The 19,814-nt window shown below is 47.7% G+C and overlaps 1 long non-coding RNA gene across 2 annotated transcripts in view; it reads right to left on the bottom strand.

Moving 5' to 3' along the window:
- Positions 1-3,841: 3,841 nt before the first annotated feature.
- Positions 3,842-19,814, bottom strand: part of LOC138425123 (uncharacterized) — a 49,803-nt gene continuing 33,830 nt past the window's right edge. For both annotated transcript variants that reach the window (XR_011251109.1, XR_011251110.1), the window contains one exon: positions 3,842-4,343. This is a non-coding gene — a long non-coding RNA (uncharacterized lncRNA). The remainder of the gene's footprint in view (positions 4,344-19,814) is intronic.

The following is a 19,814-nucleotide window of genomic DNA, read 5'->3' on the forward strand; positions in this document are numbered from 1 at the left end:
AAGCAGAGGGAGAGGTCAGAGGGCCTGGAAACACCGAGGCCCTCACAGGGAGCAGTGGGTAGCAGCGAATCTCTGGTTGCCAGTCCCCCATTCTTTTATTCCAGAAAACCTTATGTCGGCTTGCTCGGTGCTGGGGCTGGCGTGAGTCCCTGGGACTCCAAGAAGGAAAGACAGGATCCCTGTCCTCCAGGCCACAAGTTCTGGTGGGGTGAGCAGCGGCAGTCAAGCATAGTAAGAACAGCTACCGCTGGGGCGCACCCTGAGAGAGCTGGAGTCAAGGAGAAGGGGGCCATATAGAGGTAGTTTTAACAAAATTGGAACTCTACTGACCATGCTCAAAATTTATATTTTTTAGCGATAACTTCTCGCTTTAATAAATAGCCATCCACAACACGACTGCACTAGGTTACATCCTACAGCATAATACGATGTGTCATAATTGTTTAGCCATTTCTCTACTGTAGGATTTTTAATTTTTCTCTAGTTTCCACTGTTATACATTGGGCTGTGGTGAATGAATATTCTCTTATACAAATAGCTGTTCATTTCTTTGACTGTCACTTTTCCTAGAAGTAAAATTGCTCAGCCCAAAGCGAGATGCATTTTTTTCAAATATTGCTCCTTAGGCATGATCTCCTATTGTAGGACATCCTGGTAATGAGCCCAGGGGAGGAGGGCCCCACCTCAGCAGGACCCTCTAGGGAATGTCCAGCTGGGATTTCTTATAGCTTATGTTTATCCATCACAGGAGTATCGACCCCTGTTGCTTTCCAGGGAATGCTACAAATTCTTACAGCCTTGGAACTTTTTGAGCCTCATGTAAAATGGGACTAAAGGCCAAGCTGCTCAACCCTAAAGAACAGCATCCACTCTAGAATGTTTACGTCAGTGTGTTGGTTAGGACTGCATTAGGCGGCAAGTATCAGAAACCTTATTTCAGAGGCTTAACCAAAAAGGGCCTATTTTCCTCACACAATGAGAAGCACAGTGATAACAGCAACTTGAGACTGATGTTCCTCATCCACACTGCCCTCCATGACCTAGGCGTCTCTACCTTTCCTTCCCTCCAGTTTGAGCACATGTCTTTCCTCCTCATGTTTATAAGATGACTGCTGGACCTCCAGCCATCGCATCCATATTCCAGTCAGGAAAAGGGGGAAGAGTGAGGGGCAAGGCATGCTGCCTGCTAAAAATCCCTACCTTCTTTTATTCAGGAAAACCATACAGTTATCTCCACTTCCACCTCATTGGCAAGAACTATGTTACAAGGCCCACAGTTATTGTGAAGAAACAGGAGTGTAGCTTTTGCTGGGTACATTGCCCTGGAGAGAATTGGACTTGTATAAGTAAGGAGGGCAGGGAGGAGGGCTGCCACCTTGCCCACCCAGCATGACAAACTGCCCAGATGCCTGAATGCCTCTCTCTAGAACCAGCAGCCTGGAGGCAGTGAGTTTCCCAAACAGAAGTGACAACTTGGCCAAAACTCATGGAGGGACTCAAACAACAGAAAGGAATCAAGAGACTCCCCAGATCTCTCTAGCCTCAGGGCTTTAAGGGAGAGTCCCACACCCTTAATTATTACCTAAGTTTTATTTGATGCAGAAAGTATCTTAAACCTGGCTTCCTGGGTAGCTCAGTGGTAAAGAATCTGCCTGCCAATGCAGGAGACACAGGTTCGATTCCTGGGTTGGGGAGATCCCCTGGAGAAGGAAATGACAACACTCTCCAGTACTGTTGCCTGGAAAATCTCATGGATATAGAAGACTGGCAAGCTATAGTCCTTGGGGCCAAGCAAAAGAATAGGACACAACTTAGCAACTAAACAACAACAGCAGGGTTCAGAACAGTGCCTGGTATATGGTGAAAGGGAAAGTGAAGTTGCTCAGTCGTGTCCAACTCTTTGTGACTCTGTGGACTATAGCCCACCAGGCTCCCCCATCCCTGGGATTCTCCAGGCAAGAATACTGGAGTGGGTTACCATTTCCTTCTCCAGGGGATCTTCCTGACCCAGGGATCGAACCCAGGTCTCCGGCATTGGAGGCAGGCACTTTAACCTCTGAGCCACCAGGGGTATGGTAATGCTACATAAATCCTTGTTGAATAAATAAATAAACTCGTAAACATGAAAAAAAAAAGAAAATATTGTGAACCAAAAGTCCTAAATTCAAACCTCACTCCTCCCCTTACCATGTAATCTTGAGCTGCTGCCGCTGCTGCTAAGTCACATCAGTCGTGTCCGACTCTGTGCGACCCCATAGATGGCAGCCCACCAGGCTCCCCCATCCCTGGGATTCTCCAGGCAAGAACACTGGAGTGGGTTGCCATTTCCTTCTTCAATGCATGAAAGTGAAAAGTGAAAGTGAAGTCGCTCAGTTATGTCCAACTCTTAGTGATCCCATAGACTGCAGCCCACCAGGCTCCTCCGTGCATGGGAGTTTCCAGGCAAGAGTACTGGAGTGTGTCGCCAATGCCTTCTCCAGTAACCTTGAGCAAATTCCTAAATTTTCTGAGCCTTAGATTTGCCTACTATAAAGCAGCAATAAACAAACATAATTATTTAATGATGAACAGGTGCCAGGTACTATGACAATTATTCACTTTACTTACTTAGTTTTGACAACAACCTTATGAGATGGTTATTGTAATTGCAGATGAGAAACTATAGCCCCAAAGGGGTCACAGTGAGGTGGTGTTCTTTACCCCTGCACCATCCCTCCTTGTCAGAGTCTTTGAGGTGAAGTGAGATCTACATTGTAAACCATAATGTGCTTCCCAAAGAGTCCACTGAAAGAAAAACACCAACTCCACTTACTTATTCAACAAATATTTATCCAGTGCCTTCTATTCTTGGGACTTTTATAGGATGCATCAGTGAACCAAAGAGATGAAATTTCCCATTCTCAAAGAGCCTGAATTTTAATGGAAGGAGACAGACAATAAAATAAATGAGCTTTGTATTTATATATATTTGCCAGATGGTGATGATAAGAGCTCTGGAGAAAAATGAGGCAGAAACAGGGGGGTGTCAGGGTGACTAGGGTTTGTCACTTTCCAAAGGTATCACGAGGAGACATTTGACCGAAAACCTGAGGAGGTGAGGAAACCTGTCATGTGAACTCCTGGGGAAGGCTCTTCCCTGGAATCTTTGAGAAACAAGAAGGCTCAAGTGGCTGGAGTAGATTAAGGAAGCAGAGTGGGGGACTTCCCTAGTGGTCCAGGGAATCCTCCTGCCAATGCAGGGGACACAGATTTGATCCCCAGTCCTGGATCGAACTTAGTTGCCTTAGGGCAACTAAGCCTGTGCTCCGCAATTAGAGTGTAGCCCCTTCTCACCACAACTGGAGAAAACCCACATACAACAATGATGATCCAGTGCAGCCAAAAATAATTTCTTTAAAAAAGGAAATTTTTTTTAATAAATTCTATGCTAAAAAAAAAAAAGAAGAAGCAGCAGAGTGGGGAGAGGAGGTCCAAGCAGCAATGGGGAGGCATCCGTCGAGGTTTTGTGGGTCACATATAAGAATGTTGAAGGAGATGGGAGCCTCTGAAAGGTTCTCAGCAGTGGAGCAATGTGATCTGGTTTGTGTGTTAACAGGATCACACTGGCTGCTCTTGAGGATAGATTGAGTGGAAGGGAAGCAGAGAGTTCAGTTAGGAGGGGCTCTTGCGATGACCCAGCTGAGAGGATGGCGGCTTGGACTAGGTGGTAATGGTGGAGCTGCTGAGTACTGGTTGGAAGATGAAGGCATTTTGAAGTTAGAGCCAACAGATTTGCTCACAGATTGGACAAAGGGTATGAGGAAAAAAAAAAAAAAAAAGAGGTTTCAAGGAGGACTATAGATTTTTTTTGTCTAAACAATTTTTTATTTTAAACAAACTTTTATTTTAGGTAGATAAATGTTCTGGTTATTTATTGCTATGTAACATTTGTCTCCAAGCCTAACACAACAATTTTGAAATCTAACGTTAAAACTATAGCTTAACTTTATTGTCTAAAACAATTCCATTTTATTATATCTTACAATTTTGAGGGTCAGGGATTGAGACTGGGCTCAACAGGGTAGTTCTGCTCCACATGGAGTGCCCTATGGGGCTCCTTGGTTGATAGTTGGTCTGGTCTCGGATATCCAGGACAGCTCCATTCACTTGTGCCAGGTGAGAGCTTTTAGAAGGCTGGACAATGCTGGGATCCTCTCCATGGCATCCTTCAAGTGAGGCGGCTGAACTTCTTCTCTGGTGGTCCAGAACTCCGAGAGATGGAAGCTGTCAGTCCCCTGGTCTGAGCAACTTAAGGAAGGAGCTGTCCTTGGAGCTGGGATGAGGAGACTGCGGGGAAAGCTGGTCTGTGAGGCAGGGACAGGAGTTTAGATTTTGATGTTCCCATCATCCAGGCAGAGATGCCAAGAAGCTAGTTTGAATACACAGGTTTGGAGTTTAAGAAAATAGTTTGGGCTTAAGACAGAAACAAAGGCATCATCAACATACAAATACCATGAGAGTAAGTTAATTTGCCAAAGGAATATGTATATGTGTTAATCACTCAATCCTGTCCAACTCTTCGTGACCCCATGGACTATATATAGCCCAGCAGGTTCCTCTGTCCATGGGATTCTCCGGGCAAGAATACTCGAATGGGTAGCCATTACTTTCTCCAGGGGATCTTCCCTACCGAGGGATCAAACCCAGGTCTCCTGCATTGCAGGCAGATTCTTTACTGTCTGAGCCACCAGGGAAGCCCTGCCAAGGGAACAGGTATAGATAAAAAAGAGAAGAGGGAAAAGGACTGAGTCCCAGGGCTCTCCACTGGCTGGAGGTCAGAAGGATGAGAAGAAAGCAGCCAAGGAGACCAAGAATGCATAGCTGGAGAGGTGGGAGGAGAAAGGAAAGAAAATACAGATGACTTATCCGCATATGGGCATAAAGCCTTTCCAAAAGCTACTGCTGTTTAACTAAATACTGCACTTCAATAATATATTCTCTGTAAATACTCTTGGAAGGGCAGGATGCTTCATGGCTTAGTGATGTTCTTGATAGTGTGGGTTCTGAGGGTGAAAGACAGGAAGCACTCTAAATGTTTGACACCAGAGGACTGGTTGCCTAAATTATGGCACATTCATAGGACAGGGTAGCATGCCCCTACAGTCCATGAGGTCGCAAAGAGTCAGACTCTACTGAGAGACTAACAGGGAAACCTAGATTTTAAAAAATATGCTCAAAATACTGAATGACCTGTGGACAGGTTTATCTTTGTGATCTATTACAAAGTGAAAACTAGCAGGTTATAAATTGCTAGGGTCAACAAGATCCCTGTAATCGGTCCGCTAGGAACGTGGCAACCATTCTAGGCATTTCAAACAGAAAGGGATTTAGTACTGAGAATGAGGTGTTTACAAAGCCGTAGAAGGGCTGGCTGTACGGTTCACGGCAAGCCTTTAGATGCTAGGAAGTTGCTGAAACCGCAGGACACCTGAGCCTTGAGCCCCAACACAGAGAAAATGCCTGAAGGCTGCTCCAGAATCTTCTATCTGCCGAAGCATACACACCTACCCTCAGCTGCTGAGAGAACAATGCTATGATTTATGCGTCTCTCCCTCTTGCCAGATCTCAGTACAAGTGCCTCTCCTAGGCTGGCGGGGATTCTGAGAACTGTAGCTCCCTGGCTTCCAGCCCCTGCTGGGCAGAGGAAAGCATAGACCGGGGGAAGGAAATGATACTGAGTTGCCAGCAAACAGTACTGCACGCTTTTACAAATATTTCTTTGCAAAGATAATATGCCTGGAGAAAAGATGGAAAGCATAAACATAGTAGTGGGCCAAGTAACGTCAAACCCTCCCCTCAAGATGTCTCTGCTCTCATGCCTGGAATTTGTAAGGGTATTATTAATATGTTCCCTGGCAAAAGAGACTTTTTGATTAAGGTTTCAGACCTTAAAATAAGGAGGCTTTCCTAGATTGTCCGGGTGGACCCAGTCTAATCACATAAACCCTTAAAAGCGGAGAACATTCTCTGGCTGAAAGTAGAAGAAAGATGGGGCAAAAGAGGAAGACAGGAGAATGATAGGAGGGAAGTCAGAGAAAGTCCGATGAGTAAAGTCCAATGGCTACTTCGTGCCATTGCTGCTTCTGAAATGTAGGGGCCTCACGCAATGACCAGAGAGAGGTCTCTACAGGCTAGGGACTCCCAACTGACAGCCAGCAAGGAAACAGTCCCACACTGCAAGGAACTAGATTCTGCCAAATTTTGAATGAGCTGGAAGCAGATGCATTCCCCGAGCCTCCAGAAAGGAAAACATCCCTGCCGACACCTTGATGTCCGTCTCCTGAGACCCTAAACCAAGAAACTAGTCAAGCACACTGAAACTTCTGATCGACAGAAACTAACATGATAAATGGGTATTGCTTAAAGCTGCCAAGTTTGTGGTTGTTTGCTATGGCTGCAGAGAAATGAATACCAGCCTCAAGATACTGCATCTGGTTTTCTCTGGGTAATTGGACAGCGGTCATTTATTTTTTTCTTTCTTTTCTTCCTTGTCTTTCATTTTCTGATTTTTCCCTCTCTGCTATAAGAAACATGTATCCCCTTTTGGGGCAAGAGTGCACTAAATCGCTTCAGTTGTGTCCGACTTTTTGCGACTCCATGGACTGTAGCCCACCAGGCTTCTCTGTCCAAGGAATTCTCCAGGCAAGAATACTGGAGTGGGTTGCCATTCCTTTCTCCAGGGCATCTTCCCGATTCAGGGATTGAATGCAGGTTTCTTGCATTGCAGACAGATTCTTTACCATCTGAGCCACCAGGGAAGCCCGTCTACACAAAGAAGAAGGCTTTTCCGAGGAAACTGTTATTCCAAAAAGCAGCCAAGTGGCGCACCATCTTGGCTCGTCTCACACAGCACATCTGGGATGTGTTTACTAGCAGCTCACCCCCTCTCCCGCCGGGGGGCCTGGGCCTGATGCAGAAAATGAGAAGAACTGGAAATGAGTAAGACTCATGCCAAGTCACTCACCAGGGCTCACCAGGGGCACCTACTTTTCCACAGGAAGCCACGTCATTTAAGAATCCATCATGATTTTGCAAGATGATTCTAGGAAAAGCCCTTTGGGTTGTGGCTGGTAGGGACCAACTCAAATGCCCTAAGGGTTCCTCATTCTGAATGCACCCCTCCTTGTTCCACAACTCCAGGTCCAAACTCAGGGGCCCATCTGGCCTCTTTCTATCCAAACCCCTCCCTCAAGTGCCCACCCAGAGTCCTAACACCCCCAGGGTAGGGTCTGCCTTGATCTTGCCATCCCTAGAGGAGCTGGATTTCCTCCATGCCCCAGTCGGATGGGCTTCCCTGGCGGCTCAGATGGTAAGGAATCTTCCTGCAGTGCAGGAGCCCGGAGTTCGATCCCTGGGTGGGGAAGATCCCCTGAAGAAGGGAATGGCAACCCGCTCTAGTATTCTTGCCTGGGAAATCCCACAGACAGAGGAGCCTGGTGGGCTACACACAGTCCATGGGATCGCAGAGTCGGACACGACTGAGCAACTAACACTCACTCACTCTAGCCTGATGGCAGGAGCCTCTGTTGGCTGACCGTTTCCCCTCACACTCTTTTCCCAGCTTCCTCTGGCTGGGAAATGGAGTTCATCCCAGTTGCCCCTACTATGTGCCAAAAGTAGCAGAGACTCAAGAATTCTTTAATACAGCATCATCAGCATCCAGAGGTCATTGCATTCAGTCCCCTGCCTCCGGGGAATGACTCCATTCAGTCCAGCCTGCCTCCTGTGAGTGACTGATCACTCTCTTCCTCATTTTTCCTGAAACTTGGTTTACCCCCCACACCTGTGTCTATGCTCTTGATCTCTCATGAGGAAAGAGTGGGATGTGTCTATATTCACTCAATCATATGAACACAGCCACAAAACCACCTCCCTTCCTCTTAAATGACTGGATCAATTAAGAGCTGAAGGGGGAGGGGGTTGTGGGTCTGGAAGAGGCAGAGATTCTGAGTCAAGGGCTTGTTCCTTCTTGTAAAGAGAGGAAGGCCAGTGCAGAGAAGACATCTAAAAAGCCCTCTCGTCTCTTTCTGGAGACCTGGCTTCAGCCCATCATGTACACAGGTGCCCTCGGCCACTTTGATGCCCCTGCACCCAACATGGACCACACTGGAAAGTCCCTTCCTCCCTCCCCTAACCCTGGGCACCACAGAGTTCACCCAAAGGTGATGATGAAGTCAGCCAGGTTCCTAATAATGGGTCATAGCCAGAGGACCCCACAACTGCATCAGGAAATGGAGGGAAGGTGGAGCAAGGCCTTGTTTTTAGACAAAAGAACAGCCCTCAGCTTCTGTGGTGATCCAGTGGTGAAGAATCCACCTTGCAATGCAGGAGACACTGGTTCGATCCCTGGTCGGGAAACAAGATCCCACATGCTGTGAGGCAACTAAGCCTGAGCATTGCAAGAGTCCAGGCCCTGCAATAAAAGACGCCACATGATGCAATGAAGAGTCTGCAGACCCAACACAGCCAAATTAAATAAATAGATAAATGTAAAAACAAAAAAAACAAAAAAAACAAAAAAACCAGCCCTCAGAACCCTGCAGGAGATGGGAGGAGTGCTTACTGCTCTCAGAAGCACTGAGTGAAGTCCAAATGTTGAGAAGTAACTAAACCAGGCTGGATGTCTTCCTGGTTCTCCTGGCAGCTCCAGGGGGCTCCTCTAGCCTGCCTCAACTCCCCTAGTGTAGGTGTGCCCGCCTGTGGAGATTCCATCAGCCTGAGAAAAACCTGAGGGTCAGACCCATGTCTCCTCAAAAAGACTGGGACTTGAAATTACTCTGAAGGCGATAGAGGGGTAGAAAACTTTCAAGGACAAGCAGAAGGGCCCCTGATTTCCTTCTAAGACCCTCTGCCCCCTGCTCCTTAGCTCTCACTAGTCTTCCTCCTTTCACTGGCCCTCCCCACCCACTGGGTGCGCACTAAGTTGCTTCAGTTGTGTCCAACTCTTTCAACCCCATGGATGGTAGCCCACCAGGCTCCTCTGTCCATGGGATTCTCCAGGCAAGAATACTGGAGCGGGTTACCATTTCCTCCTCCAGGGGATCTTCCTGACCCAGGGATTGAACCCACATCTCTTATGTCTCCTGCATTGACAGACAGGGTCTTTACCACTAGTGCCCCCTGGGAGGCCCACTCCTTCAGTTCAGTTCAGTTCAGTCGCTCAGTCGTGTCCGACTCTTTGCGACCCCATGAATCGCAGCATGCCAGGCCTCCCTGTTCATCACCAACTCCCGGAGTTCACTCAGACTCACGTCCATCGAGTCCGTGATCCCATCCAGCCATCTCATCCTCGGTCGTCCCCTTCTCCTCCTGCCCACAATCCCTCCCAGCATCAGAGTCTTTTCCAATGAGTCAACTCTTCGCATGAGGTGGCCAAAGTACTGGAGCTTCAGCTTTAGCATCATTCCTTCCAAAGAAATCCCAGGGCTGATCTTCACAATGGACTGGTTGGATCTCCTTGCAGTCCAAGGGACTCTCAAGAGTCTTCTCCAACACCACAGTTCAAAAGCATCAATTCTTCGGTGCTCAGCCTTCTTCACAGTCCAACTCTCACATCCATACATGACCACAGGGAAAACCATAGCCTTGACTAGACGGACCTTAGTCGGCAAAGTAATGTCTCTGCTTTTGAATATGCTATCTCGGTTGCTCATAACTTTTCTTCCAAGGAGTAAGCGTCTTTTAATTTCATGGCTGCAGTCACCATCTGCAGTGATTCTGGAGCCCCAAAAAATAAAGTCTGACACTGTTTCCACTGTTTCCCCATCTATTTCCCATGAAGTGATGGGACCGGATGCCATGATCTTCGTTTTCTGAATGTTGAGCTTTAGGCCAACTTTTTCACTCTCCTCTTTCACTTTCATCAAGAGGCTTTTTAGCTCCTCTTCACTTTCTCCTTACTCAGCTCTATTTCCTTTCTCAGTCTTGGAGGGGTTTCTTGTGGATCTGTTCCCTTGTGGACTGGAGGCTGAGAGCCCACATCCTGAACTTTAGCTTCTCCCCTGATCTCGCACCTCCACTCTATCTCTACACCTCTGCTTCCAAAGGGGAATAATCAACCAAGGAAGAAGCTCTGAGCTAAGGATAGGTATATTTGTTCAGTCAGGTCAGTTTAGTCACTCAGTCATGTCTTTGCAACCCCAAGCACACCAGTCTTCCCTGTCTGTCACCAACTCCCGGAGCTTGCTCAAACTCATCCATTGAGTCAGTGATGCCATTCAACCATCTCATCCTCTGTTGCCCCTTCTCCTGCTGCCTTCAGTCTTTCCAAGCATCAGGGTCTTTTCCAATGATACACCAAAGTATTGGAGTTTCAGCTTCAGCATCAGTCCTTCCAATGAATATTCAGGACTGATTTCCTTTAGGACGGACTGGTTGGATCTCCTTGCAGTCCAAGGAACTCTCAAGCGTCTTCTCCAACACCACAGTTCAAAAGGATTGGGTTAATAAAAAAGCAGAATACATGAAGACTAAATGTGGTTCCTTTCAGAAAAGCAAGGAGGCCAAATACTGGGAAACTCAACATAACCCACAATCTTAATATGTAAACAACATATTTTATGGGAAGAGTCTAGAAGTAGCTCCATATGAGAGACAGATGTCAGCTGTCCCCATCAAATACCACTACGAGTATTTAACATAAATTTGGAGTTACTTGACAATGCAATTAGATAAAAAAAATAAAATAAGTGTAAATATTGTAAGGAGAAAGCATAATTATTATCATTGGATGATATTCTATACATGGATATTCTAAGAGGATCAGCTAAAAGGCTTCTGGTAATGATCAAAGGATTTAGTAAAGTGACTAGCTTAAAAACAAGATTTCCAGGACTTCACCGGTGGTCCAGTGGTTGGGACTTTGCCTTCCAAAGCGGGGGATGCAGTTTCGATCCCTGGTCAGGAAGCTAAGATCCCACATGCCTCGCAGCCAAAAAAATGAAACGTAAAACAGAAGCAACATTGTCACAAATTCAATAAAGACTTTAAAAATGCTCCACATTAAAAATTATCTTTAAAAAAATTTTTTAATAACAAGATTTCCTAAACACAAGAATTAAGGTCCCATGCACAAAGTCAATAAAATCATAACATGAAGTGTAGAAAAAATGTGCTGGGATACATGGAAAGAGCTATACAATCCAAATGAGGGACTTTATCATGGACTTGAATAAATGGAGACAGAAAGCCTTTGTTCTTGGATAAAAAATCAGTAACAGTGAAAGCGTGTCAAAGTTCCCATAATGAATCCATTAATTCAATAGATTTTTTAAAAAATAAAATGTGACAAAGTGACTATAAATTCATCTGGAAAAATAAACAGAAAAGAACAGCCAGAAAATTCCTGAAAGAAAAGAAGCAAACCAGCAAGGGGAGGGGGGGTGGCCCTATAAAATACTTTAAAAAATATTATACAACTATAACAATTAAAATAGTATGGGACTGGTACAGGCAGACAGATCAGTAGTAAAGAATGCTGAATAAACTGATCCAAATCAACATAAGAATTTAATTCACCATACTGAGACACTAGGACAAAAAGAAATAAATCTATATTCCCTACCTCACTCCTGACTCTGAAACAAATTTTAACAGGATCAAAGATTAAAAAAAAAAATTTTTTTAAAGAAAACATTTGAAAGCTAAAGCCATAAAAATGCCAGAAGAAAATGTGTGTAAATGTTTTTATGATCCTGGGGTAGCAAAGGATTTCCTAGTCACAGAACGAAACAGAAGTCACAACAGAGAAGATTCGTAAACAGATCTATGAAGAAATCAAAAGAAGAAAACTCCATACACAAATCAAAGGATGAAATAAGAGAATACCACCCACAAGATGTATGACAAGATGCTCATTTTCCTGATTTAAAAAAAGACATCCTTTATAAAGCAATAAGGAAAAGACAATAATCCAGTGGGAGAATACAGGTAAAGAAGATACATAGGTCATTCACAAAAAACACGCTGGCTGATAAAAATATACGAATGTTCCATTTCACTAACAATTTTCAATGCAAATGGAAACAAGACATAATTTCTCACATATCAAATTGGCAACAATTAAGAAGAAGTTTTTGTGGTTTTTTTTTTTTGGCTTCACCAGGCCTTAGTTGTGGTACACAGGTTCTTAGTTGCAGCATGTAAGATCTGTTACCCTGACCAAGGGTCAAACCACCAGCCCCCTGCATCTGGAGCACAGAGTCTTAGCCATTGGACCACCAGGAAAGTCCCTAAGAAGAGTCATACCACACAAGGTTATGGTTACAAGGCTGTCTCACGATGGAGGGGAAATTAGTACATTGTGGAGAACAATTAGGTATTATCTACGAGATTTTAAATGTTCATACTCTTTGACCTATAAGTTCAACTTCTTGGATTTTATCCTGTAAAAGCATTTTGCATGTGCCCAAAGATAAATGGACAAAGATGTTCACTGCAGCATTGTTTATAATTTTTGCAAAGGAGCAGTTCGGGGAACAACCCAGAGTTTCATTTAAAGGGTCTTAGTTAGAGTGAAATTCTATGCAGCTATTACAAAGAATAAGGAGGCTTTCTATATGTACTATTGTCGAAGGATAGGGCATGGCGACCCACTTCTGTATTCTTGCCTGGAGAATCCCATGAACAGAGGAGCTTGGCAGGCTAAAGTCCATAGGGTTGCAAGGAGTCGAATATAACTGAAGTGACTTAGCAATGCATGCATATTATAAGTAAGTTTAGCAACTCATTTTTTTTCACTTATTATTATCTTAGATAATAAGTGAAAAAAAAAAAATGATCTCCTCCAGGAGATCTTCCTGACCCAGGGATCAAACCCCCATCTCTGCATACGTCTCCTGCATTGGCAGGCAGGTTCTTTACCACTAACGCCACCTGGGAATTCCTACCTGTAATATGGCCTAACATTTGTGAAATAAAATTTAATATAATATACTTTAATTGGACTTCCTTAGGGGTCCAGTGGTTAAGAATCTGCCTGCCAATTCAGGGGAATTGACAGGTTCAGTCCCTGGTCTGGTAAGATTCCATGTGCTGCAGGGCAACTTAAGCCCGTGCACCACAACTGCTGAAGGCCACATGCCTATAGCCCATGAGCCACAACAAGAGCAGCCTCTGCAGTGAGAAGCCCACTCACCGTGACCAGAAACCAGCCTCTGCTCTCAGCAACTAGAGGAAGCCCGAGTGCAGCCCAAAGACCCAGTGAAGCCCCGAAATAATGAATAAATAATTTTTTTAAGTATGCTTTAATTATGCCTTGGCCCAGTCACACTCCTCCTTCAGAGGTTCCTAAGGAAGTTCAATGCATAAGAACAGAGGTAAAAGGAAGCAAAATATCATGTTATTATTAGCTGGGGCCCTGACCTCAAACCCGAACTCCAGTGGCTAGAACAAAGGCCCTTCTGACTCGCTCCCAGCAGAGGACGCAGTGGTTCACAAGGCCTGTGCTCCCACTGCCTTTGTCCCCATCACTCCACCTGGATGTGACCCTGACACCTCTGACCCCGAGGACAGCCTCATGTCTGTACAGATGGATCTGCTTTGCTCAGAAGAGCCCCACCCACTAGCAGCCCCAGCATCTCTCCCTTCTGGGTGTGAGGGCAGGGAAGACAGACCAGGGGTAGGCAGGGGAAGGGACTGACCTAACTTCTAGGGTCAGAGGTGATGAGCCCTGCCGGATGCAGGGGGTGGACCAGTGCCAGGAATCGCAACAGCTGGTAGCTCGGTTTGTGGGTAAGTGGGCAGCCAGCCTGCTGTGGTAAGGAGGGAAAGGCTTTGTGGGAAACATGGTTGGCGGAAATAGCCAGCATGGCGTGCACCATGGCCTCTGGGGAGGGGACCCTCGCCCTCGGCCAACACCCCCAGGCCCTGTCCCCAGGCACCACAGACCACCTATCTGCCTTGTAGGCCTTGAGTCACTTCCTTTTTTGTGTTTTCCTTTCTCCCCAGGTAGGCTCCTGACTCAGAGCCCTCCTTCTCTTCTTCCTGTCCCTCTATGACTCACCGGCAAGGACAAGACCCACCTGAGGGCCAGGAGAAAGGGAACCCTGACTTGGGAGAAGTGGCTTTACCTTGCCTTACCTCTGTCCCTCCAGTAACTTGGTCTCCCCATCCCTGACACAGAGCTGGCCTCAGCTCTAGGGGAAGCCCAGCTCAGAGGTCATCTCAGTCTGCCCTCTGCATCTAATCCAACAGGAACCAGAATCCTCATCAACTTCTTGCTTCAGAAAGGTTAGAGCACTTCCTGTCTCCAGTTTCAACAAATTTAGTCTTCTTTCCCAGGCCATGTACGCTGGCCCTGCTCTCTCCTCTCCTGCATTGCAGCAAAATCCCTCCAGGGCGAAACCATATCTCATTCCTTTAAAAAATGTTTTCTAATTGAATCAGTTTCAAGCTAAGTCTCCAGAGCAGCAGCCACAGGCCCAGCTGGTTGAGAAACACAGAAATGGAGTCTATCCATCATTAGGGAGACTTTCTCTACCCCAGTGACAGACGCTATGGCTTGTCTATTCAGTCTCTGTCCCCAGACCCCTTTTCTCCTTCAAAACCCAGCCCACCTCCTGCAGCCCGGTGCCTCGCTAGACAGGGAAGCCTCATTCTCCCTACCAAGAGTTAACCAAGGAATGTGCGTGTGCCTTAACCTTTGCCTATGAGAGTCAATGGTAAATTTTGCTACTGGCACTTCAGAGAAAAGTTTACTTGATCTAAAAAATACACCCAGAGAAACTTCCGCCTTGTAATACCAGGGACACAGGTTCAATCCCTGATCTGGGAACTAAGGTCCCACATGCCACAGAGCAACTAAGCCCGCACATGGCAACTACTGAGCCCACACACTTTGGAGCCTGCAAGCCACAACTACAAATTCTATGCACTGCAACAAAAGATCTCACATAATGCAATAAAAATACTAAGATTCAATGCAGTCAAATAAATATTAATTTTATTAAAAATATACCCACAGAAGAAGATGGTCCTTCTTCAATCTCCAGACATATCATATCTGGATGTGATGTCTGGATCTTCAGCACCCATCTTGCAACCATGAGGAGAACTATAGTACTTAAGGAGCAAGCCAACATCTGAGGGCAGAGCAGAAAAACAGAAAGAACCAGGGTGCTTGATGAAGTGGTAGGTCCACTCATTTAACCACCCTGGACCCACCCTACCTCAGAACATTTTTTTCTTATGAAATGAAAACTTCCTGCATTATCTAAACCGTTTTGAGCTGGGTTTTCCGTGACTTCCAGTCAAAAGTTCTTATGATACAGCTTGGTGTTTGGGAAGTCTGGCTGAAGAAAGCAAATGAGTCCTTGTAAGGAAGGAGGATGTGTGGCCTGAGGAGAAAGGAGATCACATTTTCCAAACCTCTGGCTCATCTTCTGCCCCAGGACATGAACTGGGGGCTGAGAAGAAATGTGGGCCAAGTGTGGTTAGAGATGAGATAAATGGAGGGTGAAGTGAGGGGACCTCCGGGAGTCAGCAGCTCAGATGTGGTGAGGGAGAGGAACTAAGATGTTCATTACAGCATCTTTTCTAATTGCTTAGAATTCTTTAAAAAAAAAAAGAAGAAAAAAAGCTGGAAAAAACTCAGCAGTTAATTTATAGAGAATTGTTTAAATAAGTTATAGTACATGTCTAGACTAGGAGCAACCTATTAACAGAGCCCTGGAAGAGGAGGTGATGGCTCAACAGGGACCCTGGATGGGGTCATGTGGTTCTCCCCACCCAGGACCTCCAGGAAGAACCAAGTCTCCAAGCCCAGCAGGGGCTTGGGTTCAGGGTTCAGTTGCTATCATGCATTCCTTTATATTTAGCAATCCAATCCCTGACCCCCCAGAACAGCTCTGATCCCCTAGGACAACAACTCCCTCCTTGAGCACCAGGACCCCTGTTCTGCCTCTGGGGGCTGACCTGGACCCCATGCAGCACTGGGGGCCTGATTCAAGGGGTCCCAGGAGGAAGGGAGCACCTGGGATATGTGAGAAAGGAAGGAGGACAGTCCACAAAAAAGAAACAGGCAAGTGGAAGGACCAAGGTTTCCAGAGCCCAGAGGTGGCCGGAGGAAGAAAGGAAAGAAATAGCCTCTAGAGGGAGGGAGAGAGGGGTTTGGGTCGGGACGATGGCACTAGAGAGCAGATTCGGTCTATACAGCACTGTGGGGAGGGGCACCTGGCCACAGACCCCATCAGACATCTCACCTCCCAGACCAGGGCAAGCTCACGCGCACGTGCGTGTTTGTGTATGTGTGTGTTTGTGTATGTGTGTGTGTGCGCATGTGCAGATGCCTGAAATAAACGTTTCATAAAACCACACTTCAGCTACTACAGGTAAGAGGCTGTATTTCCTACTCTGTTCTATTTTGTGTTTTGAAAATGCTGGTCACGACCTGGGGAATTAATTTCCCACCCCACTAGCAGGTCACGACCTGCAGCCTGAACACCCTGCCCCAGGGCAGTAACACTCCAGGAGTCACCTACCCACCGGCCTCGGCTGCCCAGGACAGGGCAGTGCAGACCCTGCCCAAGGCACTCAGACTCTTAGTAGCTATTTGACAGGGTGATTTTATGTCTGTTGTATCCAACAATAAAATGTTGGGGCTTGTCCTTTGGATGTCTTATTTTCTTTTTCTAGCAATTCTTCAGTACTGTATTTTATAATTTTATTGGTCTCTGACAAATCGGAATTTAAAAGTAAACAACTGATTCTTCCCCCAGGCAGTCTGAGAAGCACTGCTTCAGAGGAGAAAGGCCCTGCCCAGCAGCTCACAGTCTAAGACGGAAGATTTCTCTGGGGAGTGGCCTGGAGGCGCTTCCCTCTACCCGGTCCACACACAGAGGCCCCGTTATCGGCCTGCCCATCAAGGCTGGTCCAGAAGGGCGCCTGCCTGCCTCTGGTTCCTCCCTGGGCTCCCACAATGCCCAGCGCAGACTCCTGCTACATTAGTTCATGCTTCTGTTTGGTCGGGACCCACGTACATGGCATTCAGGCCCAATGCTTTGCACATAGTACGCATCCCAGAGGAAGAGAGAAGGGAGGAAAATTTTATAATTTTCCTTTCCCCATGGAAAGGGAGACAAGGTGGGAAGAGGAGGTGTGGACTCTGTATGGTCACAAGGATGAGAAGTCTGGATCCAGGCTCCTCCCAAAGCCAGAGAAACACCTTGGATGGAGATGCTGGGGAAATCCCAAACAAGTTGGGCTGGGGAAGGCAGTAAGGGAGCAGAGTGGAGGCCCCATTGGAGCAGAGAAGTAGCAGGGCTGCTCTGAACCAAGCCTCCCCAGGCACCTCAGGCCAGCCCTGAGGAAGGGAGACTAAGGTCTGGTCTGGGGAACTGGGCAGGGACCCAAAGCTGAAGAGAGTTTGCCCCCAAGGCAGAGCCATGGGCTGAGACCTCTGACGATGGAGCTGGGAGGTCTTCATGTGGAGGACAAAGGCAGTGGACTGACCCAGGAAGCACGCAGGGGGTTCATTTCATCCATCCTCCTGCCTCCATCCCAAACTCTGGTAGCAGCACCTGGACCCTCCATTCCAACATGCCCAGGAGCTAAAATATTCCAGATCCTTAGTATGGCCATGGGGGTGGGGATGCAGGGAAGAATTGCCCCTACCCTATCCTGGAAGCCTCACTTTGAGAGTGTCTTGATTTGGGGGTATTGCTGTGTGACCTCAGGCAAGTTGGTAATTTCTCAGAGCCTCAGTTTTCTTATCTGTCAAAAGGGAAAAATCATGTCTACCTGAAAGGACTGCTGTGTGAATGAAGTCAATAATGCATGGAAAGTGCCTGCCAGCTGAGGGGTGGTTAGTGCTGGCAACTTCTCCTTGCCCCGGGCTGTTCTTTGGAACAGCACTCGGCCAGGAGACTTGGATATCAATCACACAGTGTGTCCACTGTGGGCCCAGCCATCTGGTGCTGCCTAGAAGGAATAGGTTGGAGGTAAAGTGGGCAATCCAAGAAGGCTTCCTGCAGGCAAGCTGCAGGCAGGAATAAAAGCCTGAGAAACAGAGCAAAGAGAGTGAGCTTCCCACACAGGAGACCTGACCTCTTCAAAGACTTTGGGGAAAAAAAAACAGACTAGGGTGGGAATGGAGGGCCCACCAGCCCAAACAGCTCCTAGAATAGGGCAAGGTGTGTAGGGTGGGCAGCTGGCAGGTAGGAGCGTGGGTGCCGTGCCTGAGGCTCAGTGTGCCTGTCCCTGCCCTGGAGTGGCTCTTGCCCCTGCCTCCTGAGAGGGGACAACAGATAAGCAGTGGAAGGAGCCCCACCTAGTCAGGTGGGCAGTCTTAGCCTTGGAGAGCAAGGCTGCCAGCTTGCCACCAGGAACTGGCAGCAAAGCTGCCAGGGGCCGGGGAGAGGCCTGGGGAGAGGCCCGGGAGGGGAACAATGTGCTTTGTGTGCGCTGGTCATGCTGGGGCGGGCTCTTGTGATTTTCCTAGAATGAGTGTGGGACCAGGGAGGGGTAAGTTGGGAGTACCTCTGCCTAGGAAGCCTGGCTCTGCCCACCACGCTGCCCACCACCCAGAGGGACAGCAGCCCCAGCCCTCACCCCCTCCACCCTCAGCCACAGCCTCCACAGCCTGCTGTACCTTGACTCAACCAGAAGCCTCTTCACGTGCACACACACACACACACACACACACAGGTCACCCAGTGCCCAGTGGGAGGAAATGTTTCTGAGAAGAAGGGATTCTCCTTGTACCAGTCAGCACAGAGAGGCCAAGAGAGAAACAGGGGGGCCTGACAGGAGAGCAGGGGGCACTAAGAGAGACAGAAGGACAAGAGGAAGAAACTAGGGACTGAGACGGAAAATGGGTAGGGGCAGGAGGAGAGAGGGCACCCCCCCCCCAGGGGCTCAGTGCTGAAGAATCGCCTACAGTGCAGGAGCCACAGAAGGTGCAGGTTTGATCCCTGGGTCGGGAAGATCCCCTGGAGAAGGAAATGGCAACCCACTCCAGGATTCTTGCCTGGAGAATCCCATGGACAGAGGAGCTTGGCAGGCTAAGGTCCATGAGGTCACAAAGAGTCGGACATGACTGAAGTGACTTAGCACGCATGCACACACACCGGGGAAGAGAACAGCAGAGACTGGGGCGTGAGAGGAAGGACCTCAGAACAGGGGCAGGACATGGCCCCGCGGGGACCCTGGAGCTCCTGTGGGGGAAGGAGTGTCTTCCTCCATCAGCCGCGCAGGACAGGGTCCCATTTCCTCTCCCACAGCGCCCTCGGTCACAGCACCCCCTGTCACCAGGAAATTTTCCACCTCTTCCCCTCAAGATGCAGACTGGAGGGTCCACAACACTGGCCTACCTCTGTCTCTGCAGACTTCACGTGAGGACGCGAGCCCATCAGCACCGCCAGCACCCAGCACTGGGCCAGGGCAGCTTCATGCTTCCCCTAAAAGGCATCACCTTACATTTGGAGAAAACTGCCCCCATCCCCACTCTGCTTTCCCGGTCCTCCACACCATCCCGAACCCTCTGGAAATCTCTTCCCGTCATTTTGTTTGTCTCTCCTCCAAGAGAGTAATTTCCTCTGCACACTCAGAGCACGTCATCGCCTGTGAGATGCCCAGAAATAAGCTCTGGGCACACCCAGCCCAGCTCCGAGGCCCCGGAGAGCTGCGGACTGGCCAAGAAGATGCTGGTCACCCTCCTCTTTTGTTTGTTGCCCCAACCCATCCCCTCTCCAAGACAAAACAGTGTTCCCAATCTCACCAAGAGTTTGAAGGGGAAACCTTTGCTGAACAGGCTTCAAGTCCAATTACTATGTGTTGTT

This window comes from Ovis canadensis, chromosome 20 (assembly GCF_042477335.2).
Source record: "Ovis canadensis isolate MfBH-ARS-UI-01 breed Bighorn chromosome 20, ARS-UI_OviCan_v2, whole genome shotgun sequence".
Lineage (NCBI taxonomy): Eukaryota > Metazoa > Chordata > Mammalia > Artiodactyla > Bovidae > Ovis > Ovis canadensis.